The following is a 14,483-nucleotide window of genomic DNA, read 5'->3' on the forward strand; positions in this document are numbered from 1 at the left end:
AGGGTGAGGACCACCCTGCTGCATCAGGATGTGATAACATCCCCAGTCCTGCCGCACCTGTGTGTGTGCTCCTGTGCACAGATGGGCGAACGCTGCTCTCCGTGGGCTGGAAACTTTCAGCTCCAGTGCTGGGATGAGCCCTACGTGGCAATAACGGGAGAGGAAAGCCCTGGAACACTGCATTGGGGTGAAAGCCATGGGACCGCTGGCACTGGATCAGGAAGGCTCTTGGAGCCTTCAGCATGCCACAGACCTGCTCGCTGCGGAGGAAAATCATCGTCCCCAGTGAATTGGCTGGCATTAAGCATCCGTTGCCTTTGTGTCATCCGATGGGAGCCTGCTTCTGCGGTGGGCTGGTTCAGCCTCTGGGCGGAGGAGGAGGAGGAGGAGGGCTGGGGGCCGCAGGGTGGGGCAGGGCTGTGCCTCACTTCTGAGGAGCTGCAGCAGAGCTGAAGGGCTCTAATTTTAGTTTGGGTTTTCTTCTCTCTTCTAAGAAGGAGCAAGTGAAGGTGAAGCTGCGACTTACGTAATTCTTGAATTAAACAGGGTGAGGTCTTTTTCTGTCTGTAGGGGAAATCTTTGATGGCAAAGAGCTGCTGTTTGCAGGGTTTTATTTGAAGGCTGAGGGTTTCTTATAGATAACGTGAGCTCGGGCTGTGGGTTTGACCCACAACAGCATGCTGTTGCCTGTGTTTTGTTATCTCTGTTGTCTGATGCAGTGAGTATGAGTTCTTGGGGGCTGTGCATGGTGGGTTCCTTAAACCTGTCAAATGTCACTTGGGTGTATTTCGGGCGTGATGTGGAGTTCACAGAAACTTCCTGAAACGTGTTAAATGTGTGTATGCACAGCGGGTGGCGTTCAGGCTTGTTTCATGGAAGTCACATGTAGCAGTAAATGGCTGGGGGTTGTCTCAGAGTAGACATCAAACCATTTAGGAGTGCTTATAAAAGATTACTTGGGTCTCATGGGATGAAGCATCCACCTTATCTATTGAGCTCCAGCATTTTCAACATGAAAGCCTTGATAACTGTTTTCCACATTGAAGTAGCCCCGGTGTGGCTGGGGACGTTGTGGCTGAGCGTCTGACTTGTCACATCACTAACGGGAAATAGGACTGCAGAGTCTGAACGCTTGGAGTGTTTTCTTCAGAGTTGATCTCTCTCTAATCAAATGAAAATAAACGTGCATGTATAAGTGAAAAATATGATCGCTGTCTGATAAACTGAAAATATGCTTATTCCGAAGGATTATGATGGATTGTTTTTATTTGGTACAAAAATTAGAGAGGGGTTATCTCAGTTCTATAACATCTCTCTTAATTTTTAATCTCCAGTATTTGCCATTTCTAGTGATGGGGTAGTGGTCCAGGGCTGCATGCGCAGCCCTTACTCTTGCCTTTGCTGGATGGAAACACCCAAAGAGAAACGCATGTTTTCTTTGGGAAGGTCTTCAGCCAGTGAACCGAACAGCACCAGCAGTGGAGAGGAGGAGCATAACCACTCGTGTTGGCTTCAGGAAGAGAAATCCGACAGCCTCTCTGCTCCTGCCCTGCCTTTACCCATAGCTGTCACTGCAAGCAGCAGTGCGAGGGAACTCAGGAGGGTTGCTGGGAACTGGGTACCCGTGGAAAAGCTGAAATGGGTCAGGATTTGGGACAACTGAGTTAATGCGAGACAGTGTGCCATGTAGCTAGCAAGCTCAGCATCTCCTGCACCCTTTCCTGAATAACTGGTGTAATACAGTCTGAGTAATGGTCAGCTTTTTGACTCTAGAGAAATGCCAGCTTTACTTCTTATATGATTTAATTTGACGATATCAGCAGAGCTGTTTTTTTTTTTTTTTTTTTTAAGTAAAATGGATAAAAGCTAATAAGAAATTATGTTAGTCTCCTAAATCACTTATAAAACTAGTTGCGTCCTACAGGACACAGTGTATGAAAAGGCCATGTATAAATAAAAGTTTAAAAGGTGCATACCTATTAAAAAGAGGAGGAAAACCCCTCTGGGAGGGGATCTCTTCCATCTCTTCCATTTTTACCCTTTTCTTTACAGACCTTGGAAGTACTTAGTGTGTCACAGACAGAGAACCCCTTTCAGCCACTGTGCTACCTATCAGAACTCATCTGTTAGCAAGCCAAGGAACAAAGGCAGCACTGAAATGTGTGTGAGGATCCCCAACCAGATGTGGGATCCTGCTGAGGAAAGCCTTTAGCTTAGAGGGTTAAAGAAGAATGTGGAAGACGGGGGACTGGGAGCGTGTGTGGGGCAGGCGGTGAAAGAAATTGAAAGCATCTGTGGATATAAAGAAAAAAATATGGAGAAGGGAGAGTGTAAAGAGAAGAGTTTGTGAGATGCCGTGTTGGATACATGCATATGCATGTGTTTGTGTGCAGTATGTGTTTGCTGATGAATGTGGTGGAAGTAACAAGTCATCACACTGCCTTGATGGGCTATAGGGGAGAACGCATATCTCCCCTGCGTAGCTCCTGCCTCCCTTCTCTTCCCATGGCTGCTTTCACTAGCGGGTGCCCCTTCCTTTGGGTCCCCATGGCACTGCTGGTGGCAGCTGAGCTGCAGTCCCTGGTGGAAGTCACCTTGTTTACTGCTCCTCAGTCTGAGGGCAATTATGTTTTAACGCCTCCCGGTTTCCTAGGACATACTGGCTGCAAATAAAATCTCATTTAATAAGCCAGTCAGTGCAAACAGGCTGTGGAAAAAAAAAATGCTTCTCCAGACCTCGGAAACATATGTTTATACTAGCTGAGAGACCTGTTCTTGCATCCTGACTTGCACAGGGTAATGTCTTTGTGCTTCTTCCCTTGGAAATTGGTAACCTTGCCTACAAAACGAGGCTTGATCCGGTGTAGACAGAGGCATTGTGACCTGACCCTACAAATTGTAGCTCAGATCAGGAAGCTGTAATCTCTTGGAGGACCCTGGAGATGATTACTTCACCGCATCTGCTGAATTCATCACTGTTTTCTCTCCACTGAGTTACAGCTGTTGCAGAGCAGCACTTTGGGCGTGCAGTGCTCAGCCCCTGTGCTGTATCGGGGCTCTGGGCATCGAGGCAGGTACCTGCATGTGTGCATCTTGGCTGGCAGAAACATTGCTGTATGTAAGTGCTTGCATCAAGAAACGTGGTACCTCTGATTTGTTCCTGGTAGTGATATTTAACCTTTTGGCACTAGCAAATACGAGGTTTGGCTTGAAACACGGAAAAGTGTAATCTTAAAACAAACAAACAAAAAAACCCAAGCGATGTATTTTCAGTTTCCTAGATGGTCTTCGTAGCCCAGGCACTGGCTGCACAGATTAAGTGGTTTCCACAAGGAATTTGGCAGCTGTGTTGGTCAGGGGGGCACAAGGATGACTAGACAGGGTGGTGGCTCTGCCCATAGTCAGCCCAAATGAGGAATAAAACATGGGCTTCAGAGGACCCACTTTAGAGGTTTGCATTACACAGATTTTCCTCTTATTGAGCAGTTTTCTAGAATAGGTAACTACAGTTGCCGTTTTATTTTTCAGTACATTGCTGATTTAACCATTTAGCTTAGTAGGAAAGTGCCAGTGTAAAATCTTTGAAGAAGCTGTCGAATGGCATGCCCAACTGCAGGGTTTAAAGATGGACTGAGGTTGTTGTTTGTTTTTTGTGTGTGTGTTGGAACATACATGTTCTATTTCTTCTCTCTTGGATCATTCTGGAATACTGAAAGTTTTGGTTAATTATATGTGCTTAAAGGAAAACACTATAATGTAGTTTCCATGTACTGGAGCATTATTCTGGTACAGCTGGAGCTAGCAGCCTTTCATTCCCTTACCACCTCCTTTTCCTCCTAAAAATAGCAGCTCACTACAGTGGGATTACAGGAGAGGCAGAAGAACGTTTCCTGAGCAACAGTTTTTGCTGGATGGCAGCTGAGGCAGCACCAAGAGCATGGAGGAGCCAGAGGGAGATAGGAGCAGGGAAAGACTCAAGTCAGAAGGAGGCAAAACCGGGGTGGAAGAGATGAGGGAGGTGGGTAGGAAGCGTCCTGTGTTGACAGTGAAATGTGCTGCGCTGCCTGGGGAATCAGGGGACACCTCACTGCCTGAATCATTTAGAGGTTGCCGAGACAGAGCACTCAGCGCAGGGAGCAAATGCGTGGCGTGGATGGGAGGCGGGGCAAGACGACCTAATTTCCATCTCTGATTTCTATGATTTATTAAAGAGTTTTTCAGGCATTCTCTTAGCAGGCTTAGCAATGGAATTTGAGGCATGGCAATTAGAAGAGTCCTTTAATTCTGTGCCAGCTCGCTGTCGGAGTTTGATCACTTATTTGCAACAACAGTGGGAATCCTCCACAGCAGCAAGGAGAGGTGGCTGCTGGGCTCTGCTGGGTGTCAGTCCTGGTGCTGGCACTGGGTTGGTTTCTGGTTTGGATCCTGCCCCGAGTGTCACTAGTACTGCGCCCACCTCCTTCTTGAGTGTACTTAAATATGTTCAACCAGGCTTTCTGTCTGCATAAACTTTGTGCTTGCTTGCATTTGTACATAATTAAATTGTTAATTTAGTAATTATTAACAATCATTCATTACTGTGATGCTGAAATACTGTTATTACTAATATTCTTTGACAAATGGTCCTTTCTCATAAGTATTGGAGATGAGGTGGTTATGTCTGATCAGTGCTCACTGATCAGAGCTCTTGCAAAGCCAAACCAAAACGTCCAGAATTTCACAACATTTAAAGATCAAGAGGAGCGTTTTATCCTCATTTGCTAGTGGTGTGACACAGATTTCTTGACTTGTTCTTCACTGTGTGAATTCGTAACTGCTTTACTTAGACTCATATCAACTATAAAGCAGGAATATTGTTCTTTGCAGCTTCTCTACTAGAATGGTAGTGTAGAGCAGTAAAGCCAGTCCTTTTCTCAGCCTGAGGGGACAGTGATTGAATTAAGGATGTTGAAGTGAAGAATAAAAAAGCTCCTTCTCTTTATTTATTTTTTTTTAAATCACCTTCCCACCGCTTCGCTATTGGAAGACATAAAATGTCTCTTTCCAGTATATGGCAAATGGCTTGATTTTTGGGGTAAAATCAGGATAGTTTAAGTTCCTACATTATATGGGCTGGAGGAGTACTAGCAGCTTCTGCAGAAGGAGTACCTGTATTAAAGCTAGAGGCTGTACTGCTCCTCACTACAATAAAGACATGGAGGCCCTGGGGTGTGTCCAGAGAAGGGCAACAAAGCTGTGAAGGGTCTGGAGCACAAGTCATGCTCACTGCTAAGAGAAGTGGGAGTGTTCAGTCTGGAGAAGAGGGGGCTCAGGGGAGAGCTTATCACTCTCTACAATGACCTGAAAGGAGGTTGGGGCGAAGTGGGGGTTGGCCTCTTCTCCCAGGTGATAGGATGAGAGGGAATGGCCTCAAGCTGTGCCAGGAGATGTTGGACATTAGGAAAAATTTCTTCTCAGAAAGAGCGGTGAGGCACTGGCACAGGCTGCCCAGGGAGCTGCTGGAGTCACCGTCCTTGGAGGCGTTAAAGAACCGTGTAGGTGTGGCACTGAGGGACATGGTTATTGGGCATGGTGGGGATGGGCTGATGGTTGGAATAGATGATCCTAGAGGTCCTTAAAATTTCAGTGGTTCTGTGAAAGTGATCGGCCTAGTTTTGTACTTGCTCCTTCTCAAGCTCCAGTTTTGTTTTTAATTATCTCCTGTGCAGTCGGAATCATTGTGTTTTCCCCAGACCTTTGTTGTTTGTGAATCCCCTCTGACTGCATGTGCCCTGTGCTTCCCATCATCGGAAGCAACTCTTTCTTAACTCCTGCTGATGTTTTTCTATTTAATAGCAAGGTAGCTGGTATGAAAGGACATGTCCCCTATGACCTTCTGATCCGTAGAGGTTGCTTTGAAGAACACAATCATTGTAGTTAGCTTCCTTCTTCTGACCCTTCTGTGAAAATCGATACAAATGTATCTCTGTAGTCGTGTAAGAAATCTTGTCTTTTTTTTTCCAAAGTAAAATATGCTGATGTGCAATAGATGATGATAACAAACCAGAATGTACATTATAAAGATACATCATTCTCTAGCTTCCAAGCAGATATAAAAAGATAAAATAGATACATTTAGTTCACTAAAAATGTTTTGCTACATTCCTGTAAGTCATTCCAGGGCTATTGCTGTTCCTAACGGGCAGAACAGCAAGTTTGCTTCCCTAGTAGTGTCCTCTGAGTCTGTGATGTTGTTCTTAGAAGAAAAACCGCTGCGAGATGGAACTTGGCACGCAAACCGAGGTCTCAGCCAGGGAAATGCATTGTCTGTTAATTTTCTAAACAAAACTAGTCCAGCTGAATGTGAGTGCTTTTGCCTGTTTTGTATCTGGTTTCCACTGGCCGTATTTTGATTTTTGTAATGTAGATATGGTAAGCAATTATTTCTGCATACGTGGCATTGTTTAAAAAATACTCATGGTTAAATATTTCTTATTTAAGTGTTGGCTGCTGAGCCTGAAAGAAATCGTCCAGAAATTCAGAAGGAGTAGCACAAACATTAACGAGAGCCTGAATAAGTGTTTGAATGATAAACAGGATTGTTTCCTACTTAAAAACATTCCAGTTAGAGAAGTTGGCTGTGCCAAAGCCGCACTTTGACTAGGACATGTTTAAGCCCAACATCTTGGGATTCTCAAGAGAGGAATCCTGCTTTCTAGTGGTATTTGGCCTTTGTTTTAAAACAATGCACTCTAGCCTAGTGTTCTGAAATTATGATCTGTGGAAAACCCATTCTGAGTAACTCAGTAGAAATTTTTGGACCTTTTTTTCTTTCTGAACTCTAGTTAGACGCTCCATAGGGAAATTATTTATCAAGAGTGTTACAGAGATACAAAATCAGTACTGAAGTGCAATATTTAATGTCACTTAAGATAGCAGCTCTCCAGTATGCGTGGTTTCTTCGGGAAAGAGTGTGGTGAGGAAGGACAGGTTTTTTCTATTAGGTTTGTTAGGCTTTCCTGAAGGGTTTGCTTGTGCCATTGATGGTAGTGAGCAGTGGAGTGGCCCTGCAGTCTGTTACATTGTACCTCATTGCAAGGAAAAGGCAACTGCTTGAAAACTTAGCAGGAGCTTGGAATATGTGCAGTCTTCCATGGAGAAAGGAAGGAGGGACTGATAGTGGGTGAGGCTTCCACTCAGGCATGGGTGGAAAGCTCCTGAAGCTCCTTAGTCTTTCCTGCCAACGCTCCTTCTGCTCCATTGAAGTACAGAAGAAACCCTCAACTTTGCTCCTGTTTCCTGCCAGCTGCAGCTCCTTCTCCCCCACCCCCAGGAGTCTCTGCACCAGATCATCCTGTGGGTAAATGCTGCTTGATCCTTTGTTGTAGACACCATGAACATTAAGAATTCAGCTTGTCAGGTGAAAATTTAAATTGCAGCAGACACACCCCTTGTAGAGTTATCCTGCGATTAAAACTGTCAGCTCAAGTGAAATGTTGTTTTCGTGGGCTCCTAACCTTTCAAAGCATTAGTGTTTGAAGCTTAAACGTACTATCCGCTTTCATCACAATTCATCTTTAAAATATGTTTCATGTAAGGAGGGAAGAAAGTTTCACCTGTAGTTCAGAGATAACTGAAAGTGTGTTTGTTTTCACTTGAAATTTTGACCTTTATTGCCTTGCCGCTAGGAGCAAGCCAGAGCTGTCCAAACTTCGAGTTTTCACACCTGTCTAGTGTGATCTCTTCGTTGAGGAGTGATGCTCTTAGACTTAATGAAAACAGAATGATGTATCTTTTGATAGTCTCCAAAAATAGTCTTGCAGCAGCTGATAAAGGTTGAGCAGTTATTGAAATATTTTGCGACAATAAAACCTTAAGGCGCTTAGCAGGAAGTTGGGAAGAAAACAGGCAACCTCAAACAGCAGTGGGATAACATTTAAACCAAATGCATTCCTTTCCTGTGCCCCCACTTAGTTTAGACAGCAGAAAACTTACTGCAAGGGCACAGCCTTCATCTCTCATGAAACCGGCCTGCAGCTTCAGAAGCATGAAAGCTGCATTTGAAGGGCTGAGTTTATCTCCACCATGTGAGGCAAAGTGCAACACCAGGACATGTCGTGACTCCTGAACTTGTTAAGAGGGGGGCTGACCTACAGCAGTCTTATATTGGTTGCATCAGGGTTGTACATTATTAGGGTTGCTGATGTTATGAATGGAGCCCGCTCACTGTCTGCTCTGCTGCCACAGTGCTATCATTGCAGACATTTCCCCACTCAGAAGCTAATAGCTGGAGATGTGGGATCCTGCTTTGCAGAGCAGTGGGATCCAAGGTGCTGTGCATGGTTGTCGAACCTTCAGGCTGAGCCTTGGGCTGTGCAGGCGTCTCAAGCTGTATTTCCCCTAGGACTGAAAGTAACATGAGTTTGTGGATATTTAGTGGGGTTTTTGTATTGCAAATCCTCAGGGCTTGTGGACCATCACCCTTCTGAAGCAGGCTCCAACTGGCTCTGCTTAGTTATCCTAATTATATGAAAATTTACAGGGTTTGCTTCAGACATGCTCTCCCTGAAGCCTGTATTTTTCTCATAAAATATCAAGACCTTTTGTACACTGCAACAACAGCATCAAACAAAAACGTTGCAGCAAAGTAGTCATTTACATGGATGCAAAGAGAAGATTTTCAAGAACACAGTGCTGACTCCAGTTTAGTGTTGCAGTTCAGAGTAAGATGTTTGGTTTCTCACTGTGTTTATTCATTAAGTCTTTCCAAATCTTAATTCTTTCACTGAAAACTCTGGGCTTGATCGAGCAGCTCTGTAAGCCCTGGTAGATACACAGTTGTTGCCAGTGGATTTGCTGCACAAAACATCAGAGTGCTTGCAGCTTTCACCCCTCGGTCTCTTTGCAGTCTACCTATTGGCACTATAAAAATATTCTAAGTTTAATTACTTGGCTCATAAAAGATGAGACAACTTGTAAGTAAATGGAAGATTTTTGGCCTAAGACCTATAAGTGTAAGAAGTTTTAGTCCTAGCCTGTGGTCTTAGAAATTGGAAAAAGGCTTTTAGGGACTGCTTAGAAAGAAATGATGGATATTGGTGCCATCCCTGAGCATGGCAGCTGGAAAGTTTAATTATAGGCTGGAAATTCAGTTAGGGATTAGGGAAAGTGTTAGCAGAAGGAGTGAATGTTACTGACAGCCGTTTGCTGTCTCAGAGAGGCAGCGTATGTATAGAACATAAAGCGCAGAGCCAGAAGCGTGAGGGCTTTGAACACTCAGGCACTCCAGGTTGCTTGTTCCTTGACAAATGAGCTCAGTCTGTGTGAAATCATTGTAATGGTTTACAAGCATAAAGATGGAGGGAAAAAATCCTGTATTTGTTTTGGAGCCCTGTGCACGGGCACCAGGGCTGGGTATAAACATAAAGCAGGAGAAGAAGTGGAGGGGAGGGGTCATATCCACATTGAGTGAAGGGTCTAGTGGAAAGAGACCTGCGCAGTGAGGCATTAGGTGCTAAGGAGCTGACATCCCCACCCTGTGTGTTTTTGGGCATGCTCTTTGCCCTAACTTTACTCTATTCCTAACTAGCACACAGCTAGTGCCTGAGACCTGAGACCTGTTTTTGTTAGGAGCCAGAGTAGGGGCCCCTAGTTAGGGGCCGCCTGGAGAAGTTGCTTCAGGCTCCTACTGCAATTGAAACAGATTGGAAAACCCATGCTGCTGAGCATGGGGCTCGCTGTAAGCGTACTGAGAATGGTGCTACAGACCTACACGAGTAGTAGGAAGGAGAAGTCCACATCCTTTTTCCTTTAAAAGTTGGAAATATTCTTGCATCTGCTTAAGGTATTCTAAGCAGGATGTTAGAAAAAAAAAAATTCTCAGAAAGAGTGTCAAGGCACTGAAACGGGCTGCCCAGGGAGGTGGTGGTCACCATCCCTGGAGGTGTTCAAGAACCATGCAGATCTGGCACTAAAGGGCATGGCTTATTGGGCAATATTAGTGGTAGGTGGATGGTTGAACTAGATGATCTCAGAGGTCTTTTCCAACCATAATGACTCAGTGATTCTACTTATAAGAGTTGTTGTGCATATCAGCTGCTGGTTCTGACACCTGTAATGTTACGTATGGCTTGGACAGTTATATAGTATTAAAGATGGATCGGTCTTTTCTGTCTTTTTTTTTTTTTTTCTCAGGACTGGAGTTTTTTTCATTCAAGTACATTTGATGTGGTCTGAAAATAGCACTTTTTTTTTTTCCTGTGGTACAGGTTTTTCGCTACATACATTCTGTTTGAATGAGGAGGAGTTGGGAGGATGTGTGCCAGACGTAAGGTTGCTAGGTGTACACATGACTTAAGGGATCTGCTTTTTAACACACTGCAGTTACCAGAAGGCATCGTTCGAGAGGACAAAGAATGATAACAGAGCTATAGCTTTTTATTTGAAGTGTGCTTAAAAGAGACACACAATAGTGACATTTCAGTGGAGTTTCTATTCTTATGTAGAAGGATTGTAACATATATTGAAAAGTAAGGATTTATCTCTGTTGGCTGTGAATTTTAAGACTTTGTCTTATTCAGCTGCAGTAATAGATCTGCTCTACCTTTAAGGCTTCTGTGACCTAATGGTATATTGACCTGAGTGCTAAAGGAGTAAAATAAGGAATTGTTTTCCCCATAAAATCAAGCTAATTGGAACATTTGGCATTATTTATAATACATTTAATAGATTTATTGTTGTTCATGATCTTCCTTGACAATTAAAAGCTTGTAGAGCACAAAAATACGTGTATGGTTTAATAAGTGATGTGTCCCGTATGAGACGTACGACACTGTTGCTGCATGATGGCAGTAGTTCAGCCTTCCCGTGCATAATTCAGTATGACTGGTAATAATGTATGGCTGCAGTATAGAAGATACTCCAGCTGGCTTCTTAAAAAAATAGCTGCGTGATATTAATACCAAACATTTGCAGCTTTTGCATGCTTTCTGATCTCAGCTCCAGCTCTTTTCGCCAGTGCAGTTAAGTTGCTTGGTCCCCTCATGTGAATGGGGATGGTGGGCTCTGGCCAGCACCCCGAGATGGGGTGGATATGGGGTGTACTGGGGACTGCTGGTGCTACTTTCCACTTTACAAGGGAGGAAAAAGGTATTTACACCTCTTTCTTTTTTTGGAGAGCTTATGTTCCTTGGGGAGTTCTCTGGCAGTGGAAAGAAAGTGCTTCATGTGGTATTTAAAATGCTGGACAAGAATTCACAGCAGGCGTTTCCTGTCTTCTGGAGCATGAGCAGGGAGAAAAAGAAAGGAAGAAAAAAACCTGATAAAATATGTTTCATGTTGGGAATGATGGAATAATATACTTCAGCCTGTTTAGTTACAGTTTTGTCAGCATGGGTTAAGCAACATACTGAATTGCAGGTGAAATAATATGAAAAAAACCCTCATCTTTCTGAAAAAAATGTGCTTTTGTGGGTCCATAAAAGATTGCAAATAGGGTGAAGCCGTGGAGAGCCTTGGGTGAGTGTTTTGGGAGTTCTGCGCTTTCTTGGATGTTTGCCTGTGAGCATGAGTGAGAGAAGGAATCTTTAACTTGCTCAGTTTGCAGGCTGCTGACTTTTTTTTTCAGTTGATTTTTCTTCCCCTCAGCTTGGAAAACCCATTAATTACAGCTGTAATTCTGAGACTTAGATGCTTTTCAGGACGCATAGGCCCCTGCCGTGTTTCTGGTCTTATTTAGCACTAGTGGATTAGACAAAAATCTCAGAACTCCACCCTGAAATCTTGCAAGCTGCTTTTCTTCTTAAGAATATGTACATATCCAAGCCCACACTTGTATCTACTTAAGACAGCTGGAACTAGACTTTCTGTAAGTTTTCAGTCATCGGGATGCCAGCCATTGTCTAACAATGGGTTTGCCACTTCCATGAAGGGTTATACTATAGCTTCCTATCAGCCAGCTCCTTGGTCTCTGTCCCAGCGGCACACCAACTGCTGATACCAGCAATGGCAAGAGCAGACATTCTTGGTGGTGTGACATAGACTTGGGTTTTCTTCGTTCTCAGCCCAGTGTGCTGCCATCTCTGCAGAGGTTTTTATGGCATGGAACCACATGCCTGGCCACGGTCCTGTGGGGCATTTGAACCTCCTATGCAGCCTCTTGAATTCCTCTCCACTTTTCTCTCCAAATGTGATGAAGTCACATTTGTTTCACTGTTCTGAAAACACCGCTTTTGTGCTGGAAGAATGTAGTAAGAATTATGTAGTTATTCCATTCACAGTGTCATTGATGCTCCACCTGCTTGAAATGCTTGGACAGCTTGCACAAAAGTTAAGAAACCAGTGTTGAAGCTGTTCTCAAAATGCAAGTTAAAAGAATCCCACTGAGTCTTCTCGTTTTCTGTTTTTCATTGACAAGTTCATTTCATGAGCGTTTTAAGATGCCCTGATTAACATGAAAACACAGTTTTTACTGACCATTTAGCTTTTGGTTCATTAGGAGCTGAACTAAGCATTTGCCAGCATATCAGAAGGGAGCTGACACTTCTATTGCAAATAACTTTTCCCAAAAGCACTACTTGTGTTGAAACAGTTTGAATTCTGGCTTGCAGCCATAGGTTCACCTAAGCGTGCTACAGGAAGTGACAGGTAGACAGAAGTAATACATATTTTAATGTGTTTGACTCGGCTCGAGACTGTAAAATGGAATAGACTTTCCTTTGCTTTGCTAGCAGATGTGAGATTACTCCCAATTTATTAATAAGTTATGGCACTGCCAGCACTGCCACTCGGGTCACCTTAATATCCCTGCAGCTCTTGAAATCAGATGAGAAACTGGAGTTCCTGGGGTTTCTTAAAGGTATTATCCACTCTTGTGAACTTACTGCAGCGAAAACGTGCTGAGATGTCAGCCCAGCCAAGCAGCTGTTAATAACACCTGCTGGGTACCGAGGTGGCTATTTCTTGAGTGGTTGTTTCAACAATGGATGGAAGCTAGAAGTGAAACTGGAAATATTTCCTGTAAGTATCCCTAATACTTTAATAAATAAAGGAGTATCATGGTTTGACTGTATTTGAGATATGGGGAGCCACAGTTGTTGTAACATAAATCACGGGCAGTCTGTTACTGAAACTAGATCTTTTATATTAATGAATACATTACCAGCTGGAATGTCAGTCAGCACAAAAAAAGGAACTTTTAGAACGTAAAATGGAAAGAAATCCAATTGTAAATATCTGCCTAGTAGAATTCTTTTTTGCTTACTTTTTGCTTTATGTAATACAGTTAAGATAGCCTTCTTCCCCTTGGGAGATCTTCAGCCAAGAGAGAAAACAATGTAGGATTATAAATAAATCACAGGTTAAGACTAAGTTGATAGTGTTATAATATTGCGAAGATGGTGAACTTATGAATACTGGGAAGCATGAAGAATGTTGTTTTAAGACACAAAGTACTCTTTACAGTCTGTTCAGCACCACTAAATTTGGCTGGTCCTGAGTTGAAAGTAGGGCTTGTATACTACTGCTCATACAAGAGATGGACTGATTGGAAAGAGAATAAAGGAGGGAGTCTAAAAGACAGCTAAAAATAGGACTTGCAAGAAGAGGGCAGAGGAGAGAGGAGTCCGAGGGGAGAACAGCAGCAGTCTGCAAGCTGCAGAGCCATTGCATGTGTCCGCCGTCATCAGGGCAAGAAGTAGTGTGCTTACATTTCAAGTAGGAAGAATTAGGTCAGACATTTGGGAAAATTTTCTTGAACAGTAAAGCAGGGGAGTCAGTGTACATAAGAAATTTCCTGCGAGGAACAGGGAAACTTCATCATTCTAGTACTTAAGTATCAAATGGCATGTATACAAAATAGGGTAAGTTTAGAGAAGGCACTTGGAAAGGGACCGTGAAGCACTGATGTCAGGATGCAGGACATTTTGAAATTAAGAGCAGCGTAATTAAGATAGAGCAAGTATCTGATCTATTTGTTTTCTTGGTGTTGTTTTCTTACTTGCATGGCTGTCTCTCTTGGTGGCTGCTGCTGGAGGAGTGTTTAATGCTGTTCTGGAGCTGGGAGAAGGATTATTTGGTTTCTTTCTTCTGTGCAGATCCTGTTAAAAATGGTTTTGTAAGTGTAAAGAGAGATTTCTGTGGCCTCAGCTGTGGTGAAGTGCATGCATATAGTTCAGGCTGCACAGAGCAGAGTTGGTTGGACCGCAGCTGCAGGGCACCACTTCCCCCGGGCATTGATGACATCTAGGGAGTGGGTTGGATGACTTCATTCATTTTTTAGTTTGGATGTAATAACTGTATGAATATTGGCATGGAGATTCCTGTCCCCACAGAAAACAGACTGCAAAACGGGAAGGAGAGAAGAAATTGAACTCTGTCATTTATCTGTCATCAACCATAGCTACTAGAGTAAATTTTTGGTCATTGAACTACGATTCATTATGAAATTTGGAATAATTCCATTTTCTGCATGTGTTGTAATTCCTGAGAAGATTGAATTGTACATT

The 14,483-nt window shown here is 43.4% G+C and overlaps 1 protein-coding gene across 6 annotated transcripts in view; it reads left to right on the forward strand.

The window, feature by feature from the left end:
- EPB41L3 (erythrocyte membrane protein band 4.1 like 3) overlaps positions 1-14,483 on the forward strand; it is a 93,981-nt gene that overhangs the window by 1,670 nt on the left and 77,828 nt on the right. The window contains exon 1 of one of the 6 annotated variants that reach the window (XM_021386819.1): positions 452-547. The exons of the other annotated variants lie outside the window; for them this stretch is intronic. The gene's annotated coding sequence lies outside the window, so the exon portion shown is untranslated. Of the gene's footprint in view, positions 1-451; positions 548-14,483 lie in introns of those variants that run through there. 6 annotated transcript variants of the gene reach the window in all.

Source organism: Numida meleagris, chromosome 2 (genome assembly GCF_002078875.1).
Source record: "Numida meleagris isolate 19003 breed g44 Domestic line chromosome 2, NumMel1.0, whole genome shotgun sequence".
NCBI classification, from domain to species: domain Eukaryota; kingdom Metazoa; phylum Chordata; class Aves; order Galliformes; family Numididae; genus Numida; species Numida meleagris.